This window comes from Mandrillus leucophaeus, unplaced genomic scaffold (genome assembly GCF_000951045.1).
Source record: "Mandrillus leucophaeus isolate KB7577 unplaced genomic scaffold, Mleu.le_1.0 Scaffold1453, whole genome shotgun sequence".
Taxonomy (NCBI): domain Eukaryota; kingdom Metazoa; phylum Chordata; class Mammalia; order Primates; family Cercopithecidae; genus Mandrillus; species Mandrillus leucophaeus.
The window spans coordinates 360,707-386,357 of NW_012101425.1; the positions used below are offsets into that span (position 1 = coordinate 360,707).

At 38.4% G+C, this 25,651-nt stretch overlaps 2 long non-coding RNA genes across 2 annotated transcripts; one reads left to right on the top strand and one right to left on the bottom strand.

The window, feature by feature from the left end:
* Window positions 1–1,426: 1,426 nt before the first annotated feature.
* On the bottom strand, window positions 1,427–25,651 carry LOC105535386. The gene is made up of 8 exons (XR_001005422.1): window positions 22,366–25,651; window positions 18,423–18,486; window positions 14,217–14,353; window positions 12,023–12,231; window positions 10,044–10,207; window positions 7,054–8,946; window positions 2,853–2,994; window positions 1,427–1,804 (listed from the first exon to the last, which is right to left on the bottom strand). It is a non-coding gene; the product is annotated as an uncharacterized LOC105535386 (long non-coding RNA).
* Window positions 4,423–6,575, top strand: LOC105535385. Its single transcript, XR_001005421.1, has 2 exons — window positions 4,423–4,827; window positions 4,898–6,575. It is a non-coding gene; the product is annotated as an uncharacterized LOC105535385 (long non-coding RNA).

Sequence of the window (25,651 nt, forward strand, 5' to 3'; positions counted from 1 at the left end):
ATAATGACAAAATTCAACTGTTAACACATAGGTAAGAGTTCTTCAGGCATTGGTTTTGAAGGTACATGTACTGGGACGGGCGCAGTGGCTCACACCTGTAATCCTAGCACCTTGGGAGGCCAAGGCAGGTGGATCACCTGAGGTCAGGACTTCAAGACCAGCCTGGCCAACATGGTGAAACCCAGTCTCTAGTAAAATACAAAAATTAGCCGGGCATGATAGTGGGTGTCTGTAATCCCATCTACTCTGGAGGAGGCTGGAACAGGAGAATCGCTTGAACCCGGGAGATGGAGGCTGCAGTGAGCTCAGATCACACCACTGCACTCCAGCCTGGGTGGCTGAGCAAGGCTGTCCAAAAAAAAAAAAACAAAAAAACACCATAGTTTCCAGTTTAATTTCCAACAAAGCAGTAGGAACTCTTGCCTATAGAATACTGTGCTGGGGACTGGCCACGGTGGCTTATGCCTGTAATCCCAGCACTTTGGGAGGCCGAGGTGGGTGGATCATTTGAGGTCAAGAGTTGAGAGACCAGCCTGGGCAAAATGGTGAAACCCTGTCTCTACTAAAAATACAAAAATTAGCCCGGTGTGATGGTACATGCCTGTAATCCCAGATATTCAGGAGGCTGAGGCAGAATTGCTTGAATCCGGGTGGCAGAGGTTGCATTGAGCCGATCACGCCACCGTACTCCAGTCTGGAGTGAGACAGACTCCGTCTCAAAAAGATAATAATAATACTGTGCTGGTTCATTTACCTATAAAGTCACCAATCTAATGTTTGGGTATTTGATCATTCCGAATTCCAGAAACACTGAGGATCCTTTCACCTACTCAGGGTATGGGCCTCTTTCATAAATGCTTAATTCCCACAGACTTACAGTTTATTTATACCCTGCTCCTCTCCCACTTTTGGTCCTCAATAGTTTTTTGCTTCTCACATTTTTTATTGGGTTTCTGCTTCTCAGTAGCCTTGACCAAAACAACTGACGCTATAAGAAATGAGACTTCAAATCATTTACCCGCACTGGGTGGTTAAGGTAGTTTTAAAAAAGAAAGAAATGAGGCTGGGCACGGTGGGAACCTGTAATCCCAGAACTTTGGGAGGCCGAGGCAGGTGGATCACTTGAAGTCAGGAATTCGTTACCAGCCTGGCCAAGATGGCGAAACCCCGTCTCTACTAAAAATACAACAATTAGCCAGGCATAGTGCCTCAGAACTGTAATCCCAGCTACTGGTGAGGCTGAGGCAGAACTGCTTGAACCCAGGAGGCAGAGGTTACAGTGTGCCAAGATGGCACCACTGCACTCCAGCCTGGGCAACAAAGCGAGACTCCATCTTCAAAAAAAAAAGAAAGAAAAAAGAAATGAAGAACTTAGGGTAATTAGTGTGGTTAGGGACAGTGAGTTAGAAATTGTCACATCAAAATACAAAGTTTTCAAAGCAGTATATTTTATTTTACAATAGCAACCCAACTCCCCAGTTTGTTTCAATTGTGACATCTAGATGGCTTAAGATTACTTTTTGGTGGTCACCCATGCTGAACAATATTTTTCAATCTTCAAAACAGCAAAGACTCAAAAGAGATTCTGCATTTCACATCAGTTCACAAGTTCAAGAGTCTTCCATTTATCTTAGCATTTTGGGATAAATTCTCTTTGAGGTAGAAGGGCAATGACGAAGCCACTTAATTCCTTGTGTCTGCATAAAAGCAGATTTATTCATCACTTCATTTATGTGAATAAAGCAGATGATGATAAAATGTTCTCTTATTCTTGTTTAATCAGTAGTGGTAGTGACGCCAGAAACTGTGAAAGGAAGGCTTTTAGTTACTTTCTTCTTTCCATTTTCCAATAATGCATTCCCCATCCCCACCTGAAGAAAGGGGTGTTACTGAGTCCAGCTGATACCACACATTAAAAGACAAACATTAATATTTCAAATCTGATGTCTAACTAAAAATGTACAGAATGAAAGCTAGAAAATTTCAACCCCAGATTATCTTCAACCTTGCTCCCTCGACCAATCATACTTTGACATTTATCTATTTCCTTCTCCACTTATGGATGCAATTGACTTGCCATGGAAACTACAGTTTAGATGCTTTGAAAGTATGTATGAACTACAATGAACAATAAAGTCCTCTTCTTTTGAAGCATATTTTGGCTTCAGCTTTAAGATAATCTTATGACAAGAGGGGTCACACTGATTCACTTAATAAATTCCATTCTTACCTAACACAAGGTTTAGTTGATAAGCACTTGGACAAAAATAATTACTTTTCAAAAATATAAAGCAAACTAGTGAGGACAAAGGATTTTGTCCTCATCTCAACAATGATCAGTTATTGGAACTGCATGAAACTGAACACTTTAGACCTGGAGCTGGTAATGTTCTTAAGGCCAATTCAGAACAAAGGCAGGCTGCCCTTAAAACAGGTTTGACCTTTTCCTTCACTCTTCCTCCTGTCCCACCCTCTGTGAGTGATTTAAAATGGAAAAGGTCAAAGCCCAGCCAGGCCTACATTTAGAGAAATTTTTAAAAAAAAAAAAAATCTCCTTTCAATTTTGGCCAATTATTTCCAATTTTTATTTTATTCTTAAAACTTAAGCATGGTAAAATGTTAAGCTGTTTTCATCCACTGATATTATTCTACTATAAAAAGCCCCTCTTGAGTAGATTTGATAAAAAGGAGGACATTTCTAAGGTATAAATTGAGAAGCTGTTGCATGAGAAATCATGTCTCCATCTCCATTTTGCTATGCATTAGCTGAGGATTGTTTCTGAAAGAGATCTATTTAGGCAGTGTATGTATGTGTCAGCACGTAAAAAGTAAATAACTGAAAATAGACAAACCTTGTAAATGCACTTCAAAACCAATTGTGGCTCAAGTATGGGTGGTTCCCCAAGGCTGGTACCAATGAGACTGGGGTTTGGGAATTAGTCATCATCCCTCCTGCTGCCCAGCAGTGGTCAGTCATTTTTCATGAGGGATGGGCTAGGAAAATGAAGTGTCTATTATAAGGAGAGTTCCTGCAACTTAAAGGAGCAAGCTCACTACAAAACCCAGCTACCTGCTTATTGTAGTGGCCAGAGTGGTAGAAGAGATATGGAGTAGGAAGTAAACCACACAATGTTATTTAGGGACTAAGCCATGCCCCTAACAAGAAAACAAGCCAAAAGGAAAGTATTAGGCATTCTCTGGGAAGGCATGCATTTTTTTTCCCATGTCTCTGGGGCCAAAAACCTTATACCAAGTACCTACTGGCACCCAAATATATTTGTAGAATGAATGAATACATGAAAAAAAAAAAAAAACCCAGTAACCTTTCTCCTATATTCTACTTTCCAAGCCAGTTAATAAGCAAGTGTCTTTTAGTCATGATCTTTTTTGTTTTCTGTCTAGGATTTAACACAATGGTTGATATAACAGTCACTTCTGTTTGATGAAGAGTATCACTTCATTCCATTTATTGTGTTTTTGTTGCATCTCCAAGTCAAAATAAATGACTTTTGGAGCAGATATATTTCATTTAGCATTTAGTATCATCTTCATCAATATTCATATGAATGAAAAAATAAAAAGCCCTCTCTTATTCCCACTCTACAGAGCATGTCAAAGGTGATCTATTTAGTTTTTCCTTAGTATCGAACATATCACAGCTACTCAATGAAGTTTCCTCTCAACTAAAGAAACACAGTCTCTTAGAGAATGTGTTCCTGTGTTTCCATCATAAGATAAATGAGATAAAGTGCACTTTGGTTTAGGTCTTTCAAGCACTTAAGAACAGCACTTTATTCAGTTTTAATAAATTTTTACTAAATATGGTAAATGGGAAAGAATTTTTTGTATTGCTCAAATGTCTTCCTGTCTCTAAGCCAGACCAATGAGCAACTACCTTTAAAACTAGTTGTTTCATCTTGAACCATGTAACTGTAATAAAAGCAGAATGTTTGCTTAATAAATTAAAGAACAAACCCTGAGCCCTTTTATCAGTCTCCTGGCTTCAAACTAAGCCAATGAACAAGTGATTTGGGGGATTCCTGAAACTAGGAAAAATGTCTCTATTTTGAAAGAAACTTGCCTTTTTCTTTCTTTTTTCTTTATTTTTAAATCTCAAAGGCAATTGAGTGTGTCTTCTGGACCAGACCTATTTAATTTACTAATTTACCAAGCATAGTACCTTGCAGAGAATAGGCACTGAAATATTATTTACACAATCAAACTAAAGATGTTCTTCTATCTTCAGCTGTCAATGGTCTAATGCCCCCTCACCTCTCTCATCCTCAGGACCCAGAATGGTACATTCCACATAAAAGATGCTTTGTTTATCAAATGAATCAAAAAGCAAACCTGAGGCATTTATTTACTGTCTGTAAATTTACTGTCTGTAAACCTGGGGCATTTATTTACTGTCTGTATTTATTTACTCCTTTACTGTCTGTAAGCCAGACCAAGGTGGGTCTAATTCACTTCTATCATCAGCACTTAAGAAACTGAATGGAAGACCACAACACCTTGTTTTTTGCAAAAATTTTCCGTCTCTTCAATCAGGCCAGGGAGCACATATCTTCTGGACAGGACTTTATCGCTCTACTTAGCTTAGTATACTGCCTTATACTAGTCCATTTGTCCCATGTTTTCATCATTGAATAAACTTAAGTGACTTTTGGTCTGGATCTCACACCTATTACTTCATTTCCTTCTGTGAGCACTCTATAATGATGACATCATTTTTTTTATATCCTAGGGCATGTAGTTCCGAGCCCCACAGAAAGTAATCACCATTCAGTAAGCCAATAGTTCATTCCTATCTGTATAGAACTATAGGCTTTGTAAATCAGAACGTAATCACCATTCAGTAAGCCAATAGTTCATTCCTATTTGTATAGAACTGCAGGCTTTGTAAATCTACACAAAGGTCTCTGTTGTAGGTTCAATATGATAATAAATGTTTGTGCCCCCAGTTGTTATCTCTAAGGATATAAGTAATCAATGATCATTCAGCAGATACTGCTTATATATGGGTGGCAGTTTAGAAATTATAAATTGATTTTACACATATTTTCTTCTGCTACCCAGGACACAATAAAGATGGTTTATCTTTGCATCCCCAATGCCTAGCAATGAGATTGGCACACAATAGATAACTACTATAGTGGCATTCTTCAGACACCCAATCCCTTGCATATGCGTATTCAAAAGTTAATCATTGTTACTCAAATTTTCCTACTTTATTTGCACAATATAATAACTATCATACAATTGTATAAACCTAGTGCTCAGCACCAAGTAAGAAAATCAACAGTTACATTTATATGGTGCCTTAGAGTTCACAAAATGCTAACATAGGTATTGCCTTATTTTTGGCTGTGGGTAAATGAAATATGATAAATTTTCAGTGCCTTTAACAATGAGTTCACATAGTAGGCAATCAAAATTGATCCATTTAACAGGTATTTAAACCCTTGGTTTGTATAACTACGTATAGAACCCTTCTCATTGTGGTTTAAGTATACAATGAGAATTTTGTAGAGACAGTACCTATCTTACAGAAAGTTTTATTCATATAGAAAGCATCGAATTTTTCACATTTACAAGTGCTTTATAATTTAGAAAGCACATTCGCAAACTTAATTAAGTGACTTTTGGTCTGGACCTCACTTCTATTACTTCATTTCCTATACTATCTCCTTCCCGGTTACCCGGGAAAATGTACCGGTAGTAATTTAACTTAACCTCACCAGTAAAGTCTTGATTGTTTAAAATTAAGCAATATCTCATTCCTTACATCTGAATAGTCTAGAGAATAAACTTTCCTCTTATTATAGGAGAATTAATCTTGTATTTCACAGTACCCAAAACAATAGCTGATATGTGAGAGGCAGTTAATTTCATTCATTGATTCATTCATTCATAAATATGTAGCCCATTGACATCTGTATTGTGCTTTAGTTTACAAAGCACTTTAATATGCACCTTTCTGAAATTTTTTGTTCTATGAGAGTATTTTTTTCCCCTTTGGTAGCTCCAGTGCCCAGCATGGTATCTGGCACATTATAGGTGACCACAATAAGTTGAGTCCCTTATGTATTCAGTATACTTTAAAGTTTAAAAGCAGTTTCCATGTGTTTTCGTTTCTGATACCTGGAATACTGCATTTTTACTCAAAATTACCAGAGCAGCAAACACAAATTGGCCTCAAATACACATATAATTTATTCATTTATCAAACAATTCTTTGTGTCTGCATAGTACTATATCCTTTTGAAAGAGCACTTTTTTATGCTTGCTCCTTTCTTTGTATCCACAATGTTTATCACAGTAGAATACAAGTGCTTTATAGTTTACAAAGCACATTCACTATTTTTCTTCAGGTCACCTACATGTGAATCATCGTTGCATTTTGAGTGCCTAGCACAGGGACAGGCACAAAAAAGGAAATTAGTAGTATTCAGACATTTTCTCTGAATAACGAATAATACATCAGGGGGTGGTAAGCTATGAACAGTAGGCCAAATCCAATTGGCTCAAAAACTAAGAATGATTTTGACCTTATAAAAAGGTTGTTTAAAAAACAAATATGTAACAGAAACCATATGGCCCACAGTCTAAAGTATTTATGATTTTGACCCCTTACAGAAAAACTGTGGACCCCGATTTACATAATGCTTCACAATTTACAATGCACTTTCAAATGTTAACTATGCATGATTGCCAATGCACTATTAAGGAGCACGCCTTGGTTTTTCTCTTACGTTTTACAGTGCTTTCATATACATTATCAGTCATTTAAATCAACTTCCCACATAAACAGGAAGGAAAAAAAAATCAAGGAAAGTATTAAATGTGCTCAATAGTCCCAGGTTCTCTCGTCTTTAAGCCTAGAGATGGGTATTAAACCCAGGAGTAGGGTTGGCATAGTCCACCAAATTATTTGGCCACTACTATGAGCAGGGAGTTCAGGCTGTCCCCTTGGGAACTCACTTTGTCCCAGGCCCAGTCATCCTTTCCATAACCATCACTAGAAATCCCAAACCCCAGAATCCTGCTCACCTAAGCTCAAAGAAGGAAGCTGTTGCTGGCAGGTGCTTCTCAGAAGTCTGGCACATCTGTGTATTTCTTGTCTAATTCTTCTCATTGGCCTGCAGCATCTCTTCACATTTTTCTCTAGAGGGCCTAGCACTTTTTTTCCCCCAACAACCTGACCATTTTATCTTCTCAGTCTAGGAATTCTGGGGTTAAAAGAGAGGACTGAAATACAGTATCACCTATATGAATGTTTGCTCCTGAGGGGAATAACAAAATCCAGATTAGATACTGACTGGATTCTGGTCTCTCTCTCAAGTGGAGTAGATGTGAATAGAAACAGAAGTTTACAAAACACTAAAGCCTAACAAATAGGTAAAAGCTGTGATTTAAAGCTGGCTCAAGACTGGCCCAGGCATAATACTGTCAATCTAAAGATATGTTCCTTTAAGGTAACTGGCAACATCAAAAAGTACATCTCAAAAGAATCAGGCTTAAAGAGAAACAGGAGAACTGGAAATATGTAAGAGTAAGAAGTGTAAACAATAGAAAAGAGGTGGGGTTTAGGGTTCTCATCTTGGGATTTCCCCAGGTCTTCAAGCTTCCATCCTTCCTGGGTTCTAGGTCATGGACCTCCAGATTCCGGCCTTTAGTCTTGAGATATCTGTTTCACTTGGGTCCTCTATCCATATAGGTAGGGTTTGTGACAGAGGCCTTCCATCCTTGGGTTGTAGGTCTTCCAACTACAACCCCGGGCTAATCTTAGGTCTTTGGCCTTGTGTCACAAGTCTCAGTTCTTAGGCCTTCCATGTGTCCTGTCCCAGGTCTTAAGACTTCAAACTCAAGACTTGAGACTTCCATCCAACTCAGGCCTTCTGTCCAATTCAGACCACCCTGTTTTCTTGGCTCTTGAGGCTTTTGTTCGTTTCAGGCCTGAGGCTTCTATCTATCTTGGAACATGGGCTTTCCATCTTAGTCCTCGGGTCTCGAGTCTCAAACCATCTGTCTTCTACTTTGGGCCTTTTATCCATATGAGCCTTCCACCTTCTGTCCTACTTGAGTATTGGGTTTTACTGCAGTCTAGACTCTAGGGCCTTGTTTTGGTCTTGGATCATCTCACATGGCAGCCTGGCATAAGGAACCGCTCCACAATGCTCATTCTGATAGCCGACGTTCTGCACCTATCAGGCAGGGGTTAAGAAGCCCCTCTGCCACACATGACACACACACGTACACATGCCCACATATGCAAAGAAATATTTAAGGAGAGAAGATTACATGAAATCAAAGAGAGGGAGATAGATTCATGAAGAGGCTGAAATACTCAAAGGTGAGTAGAAAGGGAAGAAGCAGAGAAGAAACACAAGCCAACAGAGATTAATACTGAAATAGAAAATCACAAACAGCAAGAGATGCTGAGGCACACAGGGGAGGAAAAAGAGAGAAAATAGCCCAAGAGAGGCAGAAAGGAAATGTAGAAATGAGAAATGTGAGATAAAAAGTAGAAACAGCAGAAAGGAGGCCAGACTCAGAAAAAAGGTGAAATTTAAAACGAACAAGAAGGGGAAGGGGTAACAAATAATCACAGTTCACAAAGAGAAAAGAGAGGTAGGCAGAGAAAGGAGAAGTAGACAGAACAAAAGAAGGACAAAAAGCACACACATGTGACCCAAAAAGGAGACATGAAATAAAGCGTGAAAGAAGAGCCACATCTAGGAGAGCAAAGAGAAACAGCAACAAAAGGAAAAATGAGAGACACGTCTAAGATAAGGCACAGACCAGTCTTGTGAACAAAAAGAGAAAATGAGGCAAAGGCACACACGAAAGAAATTAGCAAGAGAAAGATGGAAATGGGTAAGACACACTTTAGATAGAGAACAAAGAGCAAAGACAAGGAAGAAAGAGACAAAGAAATACACACTTGAGTACAAGAGCTAAGCAAAGGCAGACATTCAGAGAAAGTAAGTAGCAGAACAGACAAGATACAGTGAGGGGCACAAGAGGCATGAGAAGCATCACAGAAAGATAAAAAAAAAATCAAAAAGTGTCATTAGTAATTATATTAAACTATTGTTACTACCATACTATTTATACTACTACAATAATAATAATTATAACAACTACCAACACCAACACAGATGCTCTTCTATTTACAAACTTTTACCTTAGGGATTTCTTATGTAGAACCAAAGCATGCCAACTCTGCCTGCTACCTGATAGTGCTAGTAATGGTCACTTATATTGTGGGAAATGAACTTATGAGTCTTCTTGGCTTACCTTTTACTTGCCATGTGCCAGGCACTGCAATAGGTGAGCACTTTACATACATGATTTCATTTAACCCTCACAAACAGGCAAGTCTAATCAGAGACTTTAAGTTGCCAAAGGTCATATACCTAATGAGTAGCAGAGGATTTAAAACACACAATGTGTGCCTCTTAACATTCTGTTACAACTATTCACTAGGATTTCTGGAAGAGCCAAATGGGATGTCACAGATGACTAAATATTTTCATAAAGGGCTCTTTGATAGGACTTGCTCAATCCCCTCCTTTAGCATCACCTTTCCCCAACTCTTTGGAAAACTGACTTCATTCTCACACTTTTATAATGGCTACTTCAGAGTTTCGTCTTCTTTTTACACTAATCTTAACTGACGACAGAGTCTCTCACAAATGGAGATGAGAAAGGGTTACCCTTTCAGCAGAAAGCAGAAATGGTGTTTTAAGCTTCTCAATGTTTAAGGCTCTAAGAATGACAGAGGACGTATACAGTGAAGACACAGAACACTCAAGCAAAGGCTAGATTCTTCTATGATACAACTGGTAAGAAGACCATAATGTCTTTGAGTTGCTTCAGTGAACTTAGTAATATGGAAGACAGGTCATCTTTCCATCTCACATTTAGCCCCACTTCACATTAGACCAACACACCACATCCAACACCAGCTCCCAAAAAACAGCTGTTATTAATAGTTCTGAAGTGAGCCTCACAGGACTGCAACACCAACAACTTACTTCATTCGGCTATCCTAAAGTGCTAGAGTGCCAAGCATGTTGATCTTCAGGTAGGAAGGCTGACCTCCTTCAATGTGTTCAAATTTCTTGGACCTGCTGAAGACTCAGTTCTCTGCACTGCTTGTAGGAAGTGTAATGATTTGGCAGATAGGAACAATGAAGAGCTATAAAAACACATGAGATAAACCATGTAAATGCCGTAAGTATTGAGTACTGTGCTAGAGTTATGTAAGATTGAAATTAATAAGCAATAGAAACCGTTTCCACAGAACTTTGAAACCTACAAAGTCAAAACTTTAAGGTCTTTAGAGAGAAAATTTCCTCATTCAACAGAACAGGAAACTGGAATAAATGGGAAAATGTCTTGCCAAATATCACTTGATGAGTCACTAGAGACACCACCACCAGTCATAGCCTTATACCTTAAAGACTAGAACTGCCAGGCGCGGTGGCTCACGCCTATAATCCCAGCACTTTGGGAGGTTGAGGTGGGCAGATCACCTGAGGTCAGGAGTTTGAGACCAGCCTGACCAACATGGAGAAACACTGTCTCTACTAAAAATACAAAATTAGCCCAGTGTGGTGGCGCATGCCTGTAATCCCAGCTATTTAGGAGGCTGAGGCAGGAGAATCGCTTGAACTCGGGAGGCAGAGGTTGCAGTGAGCTGAGATTGCACCACTGCACTCCAGGCTGGGCAACCAGAGCAAAACTCCATCTCAAAAAAAAAAACTACGATCCTGTTTTAAGTGCCAATCAGCTAGGAGTCCCTTTAAATGATTAGTAACTGAGATCATAAAAATAATAGATATGAGAGGAAAAAACATAAGGTATTTCCAATGTTTAAGGCTCACTTCAATGTTTTAGGACCACCTCAAGTTTGCTTTATTTAAGTCTCCTGGCTCAGGACTAACAAAACACAGCCACAGAGCAGCATTTCCAAAACTCGTAATACTGCTCTTTGAGATAAAGGTGAGTCACTCTGGAAGGCAAGTATTCTCACAATAAGAAAATTCACATAGGTTGTTTAACATTGCAGCTAAAATACCAAAAAACAAAAACAAAAAAAAAGAAAAAGAAAATTTACATAGGCTACTGGCCCTAGGAGAATTTATCTAAAGATTCTGAGTACAATAGATAGATCTTCCTAGATAACTCTCAACTTAGCTTTCTAGTTCCTAGGCTTTCTAACAATTTCTGTTAGTAACTTTCTCTATTTCTAAATCTACAGAGCTTTCTAGTCAATTATAACATTTTGAGAGTTCTTACCCATGAAAATATTTCATGAAATTTATAGGTACCCACTATTTATGAAAAATGCTGGGCAAAGCCTATACGATCAGGATTTATTGCACTGAATGGTCACCTTTATCTGCCAATCCTCACTCGCTAATCAGCCTCTCCCAACACTGACCTAGAGAATGTAGGGTCCTGGTTCTTTAGCTCCTGCCTGATGACAGATAACTTTGTGCCATTTTTAGTCCATTTGTATTTATGCAGCTTCCATCAATCAGCAACCATAGTATAAAAAGACACACCTCTCACTTGTCGTATTATATCCCATGGCATCCCAAGCCATCCCGAAGTATGTAAATGATTGGCAAAGTTCCTCTGTAAGGCTTTAAGAGAGACTTTGGGGACCAGATGGAACAGAATGATTTGCCCATGTGATCAATGTCACTGATGTGACAGTTGTCCATGTTCTCCTAAAAGAAAGAACAATTTAGCTGTAAGCCTCTGCCACACGTTATAGTCCCACTCTAAACACCCGAACACATGCAACCTGCTACCCTCTTTACATCATCAATTTAACCAATCTCACACCCACTTGCTTCCCAGGTAAATTAGGAAGCTGTCTTTACCAAATCATACGCAGAATAATGATGAATACAACCTCAGTGAAACGCTAAGTGCAATGTATACTGGAAAACAAAATCAAAATTAAGACTACTTATTATGCTTTTAGGGACAGCTTACGCACCTTGACGTGTGGTGGTTGTTTTTGAGACTTTATCTTCCTATCTGGGACCAGGAAAGTATCCTGACAGAACCTCCTGACCTAGGGTTGTTGCCCAGTGGTAGTGAGCTTTTCCCCTGGAGGATCCTCATGCCCCATCTCCACCTAGGGATCGTCAAAGGGAATGGATCACTAACACTGTAAAGCAACAAGCCTGTTCTTCTGAGGAAGATCTGAAAAAGAGATAAAAGAAAAGTATTGAAATGGAGTACACTGGGAAAGTCTCTCCTAATGGGCAACTAGTGGTTGAGTTCAACCATGTTTACCCTTTTCTTCATGTGGATTGAAGAGTGGACATTTACAGTTGTGCAGAGCTGTTATATTCTGGCTACCAACCTAACAAAAAAAAAATTGTCCTATTTGTCCCAGCTCTATTCTGTATGTTTTCCCTCATTTCCAAGAGAAATTTAGAACTGAATAATTGCCAATATCCCCATGCTGCATTTTATTCTCCAGTCTTTATTAATGAGCGATCTTCTAGAATGTGGGTTGTTAATGCCCTTGTGTTCTCAGCACAAAATATAGTAGAGGGATCAAGAAATCAAGAGGTTGAAACTAATGGAAGGAGAAGCTAATGCTTTCTCAACCAAGAGAGCCATGAAGCCACACAGAAAAGGTCCAATGTGGTCTAACCCTACGAATTCTATAAAAATTCTCCTCCACAATGCCTCTGGCTTCTTTTATAAAGCGCTATTTTAAGAACTGAGCAATCCACCTCAATCAAAGTGCCTGTCAGCTAGTTTTGTAGCATTCCCCTCTTTTAATTTGTACTTTAAGTAGTGCCATGCCATAATATTGCCAAGATAAAGAGAGCTGTTTTCTACTCAATCCACATGGTAACATTTCTTCAACAACCTGTGTAATAAGGAGCCACCAAAGTTCTAGGATATTCAGAGAAACCAAGAATGGTCACAAGCATACAGAACTCCAGTTATAACAACAGCTGGTCAGGCGCAGTGGCTCACGCTTGTAATTCCAGCACTTTGGGAGGTCGAGGCGGGTGAATCACCTGAGGTCGGGAGTTCGAGACCAGCCTGACCAACACGGAGAAACCCCGTCTCTACTAAAAATACAAAATTAACCTGGCATGGTCACGCATGCCTGTAATCCCAGCTACTCGGGAGGCTGAGGCAGAATAGCTTGAACCCGGGAGACGGAAGTTGCAGTGAGCCAAGACTGCACCATTGCACTCCAGCCTGGGCAACAAGAGCGAAACTGCATCCCGACAAAAAAAAAAAAAAAACACCACAGAAACAGTTAAGCAAATCTATGCAGAAGGAAAAACAAGGTACAGAAGACTAGAGATTCAGTAAATTCCTTACACAGCCTCCCCGCCCCAGGGCTCTCCTATTCTACTTTTTAAAAATTTCAATTGTTTTTCAAACTAAGAAACTTTCAATTTCTTAAAACAAGAAAATGGCAGTGATAATGGAATTAGGCCTACCAAAACTGAGCTAATACAGATGAAGTTGGTCTTATTTGTAAACAAATCCTGAGAACTTAATATCCATCTGCCAAAGGAAAGTGGGAATAATTTAAAAGCCCACTAATCAAAAGATGTTAAGTTCATTGTATCTCTCTTGCTAACTATGTGGTGAGAAAGGAAATAACTTATTGCTTTGCATCTCTCATTCTTCATTTATGAAATGGGGATCAAGTATGCTTGCCCTTACAGACCTCACTGGAGCCCAGCTCTGAGCGATAAATGAAACAGGCCAAACTCATTATGAAAAGTTAAAATGTATGTGTATATGCAAAAGAAAAAGTATAGGAATTGATGAAAACTGGCTCATGTTCTGCTTTTCTTTCATTTTAAGAGACTGGGTCCTGCTCTGCCACCTAGGCTGGAGTGCAGTGGCTAATCATGGCTCGCTGCAGCCTTGAACTTCTGGGCTCAAGCAATCCTGCTGTCTCAGCCTCCAGAGTAGGTAGGACTACAGGCACACACCACCATGCCCGACTAATTTTATTTTACTTTATTGTAGAGACATGGGTCTTGAACTCCTGGCCTAAAGTGATCCCCCCACCTCAGCCTCCCAAAACCCTGGGATTAAAAGCAGGAGCCACCGTGCCCAGCTGTGTTCTGCTTTAAAAAGGAGAGTTATAGGAAGTTAAAGCCAAAGACAGAAGCCCTACAACAATAAATTCCCTGAACTACCTTTTTCTCCAGGTGGCTGGCAACCCATCCAAGTAGATTTGCTGGAGCTTGGCCAGATTCTCAAAAGGAACGATATGCTGAATTTGAAGCCTCTTGCAGCTGTTTGCAGTCCTCGGGTCTCACATGCTCAGAATGTCCTTGAGAAGAAAGACAGGGTTCAGTAGGCTACCAAAGCACCAGTAGGATACCAAAAGAGTTACAAAAACCCCAACGAAAAAAACCTAGGAAGTATAAACTGAAGCATTAGACATAAGCATTTCCTGTCTCTACTTTCTAGCCTGTTTGGTTTCCCTAAAGTCTTCTAATAACAAGCCCTGGCGGTATCATGGGAGGATTAGACAAGTGAAGAAAAAGAACTACATGAAAATATGGGTCAAACTAATACCGACCTTAAGGGCTGACGCTAAATTTGTGGCTAATGGTCATCCTGTTGCTGAAAATACTTCAAGATTCAAGGTAGTGTGGCAATTGCTACTACTGCTTAGAGGTGCAATTGTCTTGATTGTTTTTAATAATTGGCTATCTACCTTTACTGTAGCACAGGAGCTCACTAAAGCGGATCTAAGCCAAACTTGCAGCCTTGAAAGCATTTTGCATGGTATGGTATGGTGTGAGAAGCACCCAGTATGTTAAACCCGAGGACCTTAAATGAATACAGGCTTCCAGATTCCTGATTAGGGATTATTGTATCATGACAAAACCTTTATGTCAATGTCAAACAGGAATGTATGGAAGATCCCTTATTCAACTCTATTCTCTAGCTTTAAAAAGGCCAAACTGTTCTATGATGTTCTCAATATGAGCACAACAAGCTTCAAAATCTCTTGCCAACATCCTTCCCTATCCTAATTTAATCTAAGATTAGATACTTCACTTCCAAATGCAGGCTTCCAGTTAAACATGGAGGTTCATACATGTTTATGCATTTACTCTACTGCTTCCTGAAACTCCATTAATGAAGAGTAAATGTGCACTCCATGTGCAAGCAAACTGACCTAAAGAAATTTTAAATCAATGGATCCTAGCTCAAATTCATTTGTACACTGGCATCTAAAAGGAAACAACTATTCCAGTCTCCCCAAGTCTTCTTAACCATATTTATGGAGTATCTTGCTTTAGCATCAAAGCCCTCTAGTTTTGCCTGTCACTATGGTGATGACATACTCAAGGAGCATTCCCTTTCCCTTAATGGAAATCTAAGGCTAGAGAAAATGGTTACATTTTGGAACTGGGAATCTAAGGCTAGAGAAAGTAGTTACATTTTGGAACTGATACAAAACCATACATTTCACTAGGGTTCAATATTCACGGACAAGAATTTTGAGAATCTGTCATATTGCAGACCAACGAAATATCAAAGTATTATGGAGAGAATAGCCAAGTGGCATAGGCAGCCATCTGGTTCAAATACTCCAGCATCAGACAGAATTGTCACAGATAGAAGTGATATTAATAATCACATATGCCTGGTGCAGTGGCTCATGCCTGTAATCCTAGCACTTTGGGAGGCCAAGGTGAGTGGATCACCTGAGGTCAGAAGTTCGAGACCAGCCTGGCCAACACGGGGAAACCTCGTCTCTACCAAAAATACAAACATTAGCTGGGCATGGTGGCGGGCGCCTGTAATCCCAGCTACTTGGGAGGCTGAGGCAGGAGAATTGCTTGATCCTGGGTAAAGGAGGTTGCAGTGAGTCGAGATTGTGCCACTTTACTCCAGCCTGGGCAAAAGAGCGAAACTCCATCTCAAAAAAAAAAATTTTTTTTTAAATTAACATAATTCAACATTTTCATTCTCTAAGGAAACTGGGAACTCAGAAGATGAAACTACCTCAATGTTACACAAATAGCAGGTGGCCAAGTGATACTTAAACCCATGTCTTCCCTCAATTCAAAGATCTTTTAACTCTGGGGTTTGTGCATGGATTCTCAGGATGTATGGGAGCTTTCTACAAAACTTTTACAATACTCTCATTTCACTGTAAGGATAGTCTAGATCAGCTATATGACTATCTCATAATATAGGACCACATTGCCAAATTAGTGGCAAATGTTCTACTTTTGTTGCCTGGGGATAATAGAAAAGAACAGAAGCAAACAATATATAAATGTGTTTTGTGCCAAATGAAAGCCAAATAGCATTGCTATGTGCTATAACAGCAGGATTTAAAGCAGTTTGAAAACAGCAGTTTGGTGAAGTGCATCAACACAGCATGTGATAGTACAGACACACCACTCAAAAGAAACTATAATACTATAATAGTAGTACCATATTTGCATTTTAGTTATCTATTAACTACTAATTTGTACATCTGCTATGTTTTATAGTTGTATTATAGATGTAGACAAACAGATTTCATCCCAGGTTTGTTCATACACTTTAACTTAACAATTATTCCCATAAACCTAAAGAGTACATAGTAATATTTTTCTTCTACAGAAAAAGTTTAATCAAATATAGCAAAATATTAATTGTAGAATCTAAGCGATGGATTATGTAGGTGCACACTGAATAATTCTTTTCTTGAGAGAAAACCTCCGTACTATCAAACTTATTATCCAGACTTGAGAAACACTGTCTCAAACTAATATCTAATATAAAATATTAAAATTATACTCAACACAATTTCGTGTTATTTTAAATTGCTGATTAATATGCAAGGCACATGGCAATGCTGTTAATCAGGGCAGTTTTTGTAACAGCACACCAACTTTCTTGACTAAAACTGAAAGGTTAAAAATTACATTTGGGTTACAATTGCCAAGGAAGACATCTACTCCTGTGGTCTTAAATAGGCACTTTGGAAGGCTAGCTGGAGGTCAGTAAATGAACCTTTCCTATCCACATGTGAACATGCCTTTCCCCTCCTTTCTCACCTCCAATGTTCTCAGGGTCCTTTAGCTCTTAGAAAAAAACTGAAAGAAGAAATGTAGAAATGCATACCCAAGGAACAGCTTACCTGGCGATATCAGAATAATTTAATCTGAAAATCAATGTCAAAATGTGGATTGAAGTAAATTCTGGTTCTTAAGATAAAAGTTTGTTTCTGCAACCTATTTTACGTTTCAAAATTGGCAGAAACATTTAGGGCAAAAAGGTCATTTCTAGTTTCAAGAATACCCTACAGCTAAACTCTCCCTAAACTTAACCATAGAAGCAAATGTCAAATACTCACTACCCTAATATTAACAGAAAAATTTCCCAACCAAGCCAGGTTTCTCACTGTAGAAATGGGAGGTAACAGATAAGCAAGGAGGTGAGACTATAATGATCCATGTGGCAATGATTAGAGTTGGAGATGTAGGTATAAACACATTTAGTTTAATATAGATACAGATGGTTATATATATTTATAGATATGTGCATATACACAAGTTAGAATGCAAACATGTATCTCCTTGCTCTTGTCAACTGAAAAGGTCTTGAAGGAATGACACTCCAGTAGCAATGAGCGCACTTAGCACTCACTTCTTGATTTCTAATATTACTCTCCAATAAAAAGTATCAAGGCTCCTTGGAGAAATATATCATTCTAGGTCCAGGCAGGAGATATGCAAATGAGCCTGAAGCATCTTGTCGTGCCAAAAATAAGAAAGTGCTGAAACAAAAAACCCACATTCATGGGGTTACATCAAAGCCAACTGAAAGAACTCCCAATGGCCAAAGCTGGAACAATTTGAACAACAGAATAAAGTAATACTGTATTATAACCCAAAGTATAAAATATCCCTGAGATCATACTAATATAAACGACTGAATAAACACAGTACATTGTGGAGAAAAGACATCCCATGCAAAAGAATTCCAAATAATTTATGTAAATACTCTGCCCTCAACAAAGTGGAAGATAATTTCCCATTCCTTAGTGCCAGCTGCACATAGTGACTTTCTATGTGAACAGTACAGTATGGAAATGGAGAAATAAAGACTAATTTTATGCTGGAGAAACCTGACTAATAGTACCTCAGACAGGTGATTAAGGATAACATAAACAGTTATAAGTCATGTTGATAGTATGTACTCTTGATAAATGATAAGAATGGCACTCTACCTTTGTGGTCTTCCTCCTAAACACTCATAAACCCAATCTAGTCATGAGAAGAACATCGACAAATTCCAATAGAGAGACATTCTATAGAATACTGGACCATTAGTCCTCAAAACTGTGAAGTTCATCAAAAACAAAGAGTCTGAGAAACTGTCATTACCAAGAGGAGCCTAAGGAGACACGACTACTAAGGACACATGCAGCATGGTATCTTCAGTGGAATCCTGGAACACAAAAAGAACATTAAGAAAAAACTAAGGAAATCTGAATAAAATATGGACTTTAGTTAATAATAATGTATCAATATTGGTTTGTTGTGATAAATGTACCAAACTAGTTTAAAATGTTAACATTGGGAAAAACTGGGTGTGAAGTACACAAAAGCTCTATCTTCAGAATCATTCTGTAAATCTCTACACTGTTCTAACATTAAAAGGGTATTTTTTTCTAAAAAATCTCCCAATCAGATGCTGAAGACTTATAAGATACAGTTTTTAAAAAGCAAGCAAAACGGAACCTGAGAACTGGTAAGTCTATGTTCCAGATTTTGCTACAGTAGGTACCATCATTGTTTGCAGATCTGACCTAAAGACTTACTCTCTTTCTTTTCTGTTTATATGGATTTATAATAGGTAATTTTGATGTTAAAATATACAAGGCCCAAATAACCAGGTATCCATAATATCAAAAAGTTATTTTTTAAAAAACATTAGCAATTAAACTTTGTTTTTGTACATCAACAGATTTCCTGGAAAGACTTAGTCAATCTGCTGTAAAAAGTAAGTCAGTGAGTTAGTAGCTCATTTTCAGTCAAGGGAGAGCTATAAGGCTGGAAAACTTTAATGATATATAGATTGTAGAGTGATTATATCCCATCACTGTTCAATGCCAATCACACTAACAGCATACTATAAAATAGTTTTATAGTATGTCCAAATAGTTTTCAAAGCTATGGGTAAAGTAACATAGATAATTTTATAATGGGACCTGGTAAAGTACAGTGATGTTCCAGTCACATCCCTATTTTTAAATTCTTATGTATACTTGATTAGATTATGTAATAAGAGAGTATTACTTGGGTCTACTGCATAACCTCTCATGTTTCTGGGGACACTAGAAGAATAGCATTCTAACTGGTTAAGGAAAATAATACTTTAAGTCTACTCATAATTTAAGAAGTCTAGCACTGTTCAAATTTATATTTTGTTTCAGTCTCTCATCCTAACATGAAAAAAAAATCAAAAGTTATTTCCAATACAAACATCAAAACAGTAAAGGAGAGGCTTCTTTACCAAACTCATTTGTATAAGATGCAAAAGGAGCTCAGGTTCCATGTATCAGTACTCAATTTGGAAAGGTCAAGTAAGAACTATCAAATAAAGCCCAAGTCACCAACAAAAACATATCCAACTCAACAGTCTAATACACATACATATAGTGATATATAACTGTACATGGCCACTGAAGTTTAACTTGTTAAACTCAGCAGGCCAGCTATGTCTTAAATACATGAGCTCCAACTTCAGTTGGATTTTGAAGGAAACCTGTGTAAAATGCTACTTGCCTACACCCCAACATATGGTAGTGAGAATATCAATTTTCTCCCAATCCAGTCTTTAAGACAAGGCAAAGGAAGGCATTAGCTCTGTTTAACCAGACATATCATTACTCTTTGCCATCCAAACTTATAGGGTTTGGGGGAACAGAAGAGGCATTAGCTCAGTTCAGATATAATCATTAGTTTCTCTTTAAGCTGGTAACACATTTCTCCAGGATGTTTTCACATATAAGAATATTTTAGCAGTCAACAAAAGTCAACTCTTAATTCATTACTTTAAGACACGAACTCCCTCCAAGCTGTACATTTGATAATTAGGGCACAAACACCCTGAAAAGAAATTATGAATGCCTAATCACAGCAGCCCTGGGTCTCATAGTCTTCTGTAATTTAGGGAAGTGGCTAGAGAAATGGAAGTTACAGAAAGATAAAGCTGAAAGAGGATATGAGAAAATGGTAAACTTCCCCCAATCCTACATGTTAAGGTTTTATAAAGGGAAAAGTCAGAAAAGAAATAACAATAATCATTTAGAGAAATGCCACAAAAATGTTTCTTTTATTAGACTTTTGAAAATTTTCTAAATCACAAAATGTCAGGGATTTAGGTATTTGATTTAAGCCCCTATCTTATTTCACTAGCAGTCTCGAGATGGTCAGACTGATGGTGATTTGAACCCAAGTCAGAGCCAGGACTAAAGTCTAAGCGTTTCTGCCCAACACCATGATGATTTCCTTCTGCATCCTCCATAAGAAAGCAAATTCCTTGATATAAATCCTGTCTTTGGTTTTGCTATTTATTCCAGCACCTGGAACAATAATATTTGCTGAATTAACACAATAATTATCTCTATTTTGAAGATGCCCACATTTCCAGAGCATCCCTTTTTACAATTGCTAGAGATTTCTCTTAAGGGTAGAAATTATTTTAAGCAATGAATTTAAATACAGCTTCAAGATTCACCTTTGGATGCTATCTAGCAGAATCAATCCACCTAAAAGCAAGCCATCCTTCCTCTTGAGTTAAGGTACAGAATCACCTCTAAATTCATTCCTTTAAAACAAATTCCAATAATAATTATAATTGTATGTCGACAATGAATGACAATTTAATTAGCAACCCAAGATTTCATAAGCATAGATCAGTATTTCTCAAATTAGGGTGATAACCCTGGGGATTTGTGGATATATTCTAATGGATCCCCAAGTTCTACATAAATTACATAAAACACATCTTTGACAAAGACAACGTGAAATTGTAAAACATATTTCCATTTCAAATACCTTTGTTAAGTCAGTGTTCCTCAAAACACATTTTTTTAGGATCTCAGAAAATTCTGTTCCTTTAGGTATTTCATCATGAAGCATTACTTGAGTTTGAGAAACAATGGCACAGACCATGTTTCCAAGAAGGCTCAAGACCATGATGTATATTACCCCCAGTCAGTCAGACAATGTTGTTAAAGCATCTGGAGTGGGGGTGGGGGGCATGGAAACAAGCCATGAGGAAATATGGGTATGAATTAAAATGGCCTATAAGTGAAGCCAGTTCATTTATATGGTTCTCGTTGCTCCTCCTGCGATGCATGAATGTGCACCAGAAAAAAAGTTTCAAATGTTATGTTAAACAATATTTTTTCAGCTGGAAAACATTAAGGAGGCTAAGCTGCTTTTAGCTTTACAAAAGCTGGGAGGAAAGAGGATATATAAACTACAGCATAAAGTAGGCAAGGAAGGTCAAGGTTTTGACTTCATTTCTCCACTACGCTCTTGGCAAAAAGATTCCAAACTAAAAAAGTATTTATGATATGCATTATCCATGGTCATCTGTTCTTGGGCAGAAATGTAGTAAAATTGTGGAAAGAGCCGAAGTATTAGATTTATACCCTCAATCTCTGAACTTTAAAATACTCAAGCTTATGAGATTTAACAATCACTAATTTGCCAACCTTGGCAAAAAGCCAAACACAATGGCTATGCCCTATCCCTTTCATCTCTTTCCATGGCTCCAAAAGAGGTAAAAAATGAATGAAATTAAAATAAACCAACTGGACTATCCAGATGGCTGCAATATTAATCCTATCTCGGCTTAAAGAGAAAAAGCAAACCCACTTCCTTAAGTTTATTCTATCAACTTCAAATCCTTGTGGGTTCCCTTCTTAAAACTACTACTTATGATTCACACAAAACAGCACTTTATTATTATTTTCTAAAGTTATTTCAAATGTGCTTATATTAGCTCCTCAACAATAAAACCGTCTCAGGAATGGAATTATATAGGATGATATCATTCCCACCCCGGTTATCAGTGTAACCTAGCATAGAGCTGGGTCCACAGTATTAATTCTACAGTTCTGCTGGTTAACTCACATATGTTTATTTATGTATGTATGTATCTATCTACCTATATACACATATATATATTGCAGATGAGGTGGGAAGAAGGAAAGAAACTTACTGGACCCTCTGACTTTTCTATAGGTGGCATCTAAGAGAAAGAAAATAGAATAGGAAAAAGATTACTTAATAGCTACAAAGTAGTACTTACAGTATTCTAAAGAGCCAGAGACTCTTCTTACAGCTGTCCGAGGAGCTAGTAGGGCAAACTGCTCCCTGAGCTGGGCCGATCTTTTGACATCCTTCTCAGAGAAACAATATTCTTTTTCAGTTATTACAAAGAACTGCTGTTGTGATGACTAGTTATTTGCTTGAGCAGTTCCATGTTACATACTCCTTTGCCACAAAACACCCTGTACACTAGTGGCTGGGATATTATTCATTTCCACTAGGCAGCTATCTCACTGTTGAAATTTATATCCAAAAGAATATTTAATTTTGGCTTATTTTTCTTATAAAATAGGAAACTGGTCTTATCATTTTTAAGTCCTCACCTCAGTGCGGTACTTCGAACTACTTCAAATTATTAGTATAATTAAATGCTTCATTTTATATAATAGACAAATTAATTAAAAAGGTGGCATATGCTTTTTAAAAGCACCTCTGCATATGTTCCCTCATTTAATCGTTTTACTGCAATCTTCTTGAAATAAGTAGGGGCAGGTGCTCCAGATGAAGAAATTTAAGGTTTATAAAATTTAGGTAGTTTTTCTAAAAATGAATCCTGGTAAAGCCCACACAAAGACACTGGTCTTAAGAGTTCCGTTCCAGAACGCCTTTGATAATATTAAAATAGCAAGAGTCAGTGTTCTATCCACAGACCCACCACCCTCAGTTAAAATGAGACACTGGTCATCAGGTACATAGTATAAACGGATTTTTTGGCTTCAAAAAAATAATGACCAGGTTACTGAGTCCAGTCTACAATCCAGATGTCTTTCTTAAAAAATTTTTTTTAATAATAATAACAGCAATTTTTCTGGCTGTATCCTGGCATTTGGCACTTTACAATAACAATATACAAAGGGGACAACAAGAGATTCTTAACCAGACAATCTGCTCTGGAAAGAAGAATGCAGAAAAAGTGCCAACCTTCCTTCCTGGGGAGACAATTTGATAGTGTATACTGGAAACACAAAATAAAGGATGGCAATCCAGCTCCCTGGGTCTGACTTGCCTTGAGTATTTTGCACAGTAAAGCAGTAACAGAGGTGGGCAAGAATGGTTCTTGTTCCCAGAATCTGACAATAATTGAAACTGGGATCATTAATAAATGAAAGAAAATGAATGAAGGCTTATCCACCTAGTTCAGGCCTGCTTTTCATAGTCAACACTGCACAAACACACCAAAGTGGTAGGGAGATCTTGGACTGATGGGCTGAAAAAATGGGACAATCAGTACTGTGTTCATTAAGAACACAGAAGGGGCTTTGGGTGGCCAGCATACTCAGAAGTAATGCAAAAGGAAGTAGACGGGTTCATGTATAATGGGTGGGACCAAGGAAAGTGCAACTGAGTATTTTTTAAGTCCAAGAGAAAGGGTCTTGTCCAGTCAAGATTACCCAGCAAAGAGGCAAATGGGGCAGGGCAGGGGGAAGGGAGGAGGGAGAGCATAATCTTATCTAATATCTGGATATATGGATACCTAAGATTGTGAGTAATAGTCTGTAAAAAGGGGCCAAGGGCACACAAGGGGCAGAGAGGGAAGACTTCGTACATAAAGCATGACACCATGGCTAACTGTGACTTTACACACTGGTGCAATGCAAAAGGGGTGGGAGTATGGTCCACTGTTTGATGGACAAGTGCATGGAATATTCCAATGCTTATACTTTATTATGCCATGGGAAACTAAGAGTGGGGTGGGGTGCTTAACAAGATCAGTGAGGGAAAAAAACCATTGATAACTGCCATTGTACCTATTAACAGTCCCAGGAGAAGTTTTGAGTAGTCGGCAGCCCCTGCAGTAATGCAAAGGGGATACTAAGGCATAATATCCCACTCTAACAGAAGGAGACATGTATAATTGCAAATATTCACATTAACAGTAAAAGGGGCCTTAGTGGTTCAGTACCCCTGATGTATGCATGAGGAGGCAGGAGTCTTATCTAATGATCAGTGCCCTTGATAATTGTTATTAATGCATATTAATTGTCCAAGAGCTGAGATTATGAGTAGTTAGCACTTTTCAGCAGCAATCCAAAGGGTAGTAGAAGGAACATAGGGTCTTTTTCTACTACACAGGTCCACAAATAAAATTGTGACATTAATATTAAAAGGGTTCATTCATAATTAACATGCCCCTGATGCAAGGGGAGTATGTGGAGATCAAGTCTTAGTCTAAAAGAAGAGGTAGACAATTGCATTAATGCATATTAAGTCCAAGAGAAGGGGCACTAAGTGAATATCATCCCCCTGCTCTAAAGCAAAGGTGGTACAGGAACATGCTTAGAGAATTGTGTTTGTGCACATGAACATTCCAAGTGAAAGAGTCTTGAGTAGTGGGCACTACCTGCTAAAAACGCTAAGAAAGTACGTAGGATCCTTGTCTAGTGCACAGACCAGGAGCAAATGTAATTGCGCATATTAACAGTCCAAAATAACAGGACTTTGGTTGATCGGGACACCCTGCTGTACTACAAAGGAAAGGTGATGGGGTATGACTTTAATCTACTGACAAACACAAAAGAAAATTTCAATTATGTATGTTGATAGTCCACCAGAAAGGGCCTTGCAGGCAAGCAGTATATCCCACAGTAATGCAAAAGAGGTGCAATGGTCCTAGAAGTGATAGGGTTGTGGACAACTGCAATTATTCCCATTAACTGTTCAAATGTGAAGATCATAAGGAGTGGGCACCCACTATTGAAAAGAGGTGGGGCATCCTTGTCTAGGGCACAAGAACCCACATAAATGCAATTATGCATGTCAATAAGCCAAGAAAAGGGGACTTAGGGGTCAGCAACCCTGGTATACTGCAAATGGAGGGTGAGAGGGTAGGACCTTGTTTATTCAGGATGAACCATGTGGTGATTATATACATTAACGTCCAAGGGACATTGTTGTGGTCCATTAAAACCATGTACTTTGGACAAATATAAGAATCTTAAAGTAGTGGGTACTCCTTCTTGAAAAGCAAAGGGAGTCCATGAGAAGGTATCCTTGGCTAGTACACAAGAATACAGACAAGCCAAGAAAAGAGGCCTTAGTGATCAGCACCCCAGCTATACTGCAAAGGGAGTCTGAGAGCAGGACCTTATTCAAATAGGATAAGCCGTGTGCAGTTATGCACATCAATTTCCAAGATGCATGGTTGTGGTCACTTACAATTGTGCACCTTGATTGTCCAAATATAAGGGTCTTATGGAGTGAGCACTCCCTGCTGGTAGGAAAAGGAAGATTACAGGTAGGTAGGGTGGGGCAGAGGAGGCTTCCTT